A 238-nucleotide genomic window follows, 5' to 3' on the forward strand; every position below is an offset into this window, starting at 1 on the left:
AGCCCCGCACAGGGCGGGCGTCCTCCGCTTCTCCGTGTGCGGCAGCGGGGCCGCTCCCGGCCCTTCCCGGGACGGAGAGGAGAGGAGAGAGCCATCGCAACCCGCTCCGGCCGTTGCTTTCTGTGCCAGCGCCATCACGTTTCAAATTATTCTCTTTATTTCCTTCAGTTGTCGGCCGGTGTTCGAATTGGTAACTCCCGGTTCTCCTTTCCCCCCCCCTCTCTTCTTCCTAGAGTAA

Source organism: Chaetura pelagica, unplaced genomic scaffold, assembly GCF_000747805.2.
Source record: "Chaetura pelagica isolate M959 unplaced genomic scaffold, ChaPel_1.0 scaffold189, whole genome shotgun sequence".
NCBI lineage: Eukaryota > Metazoa > Chordata > Aves > Apodiformes > Apodidae > Chaetura > Chaetura pelagica.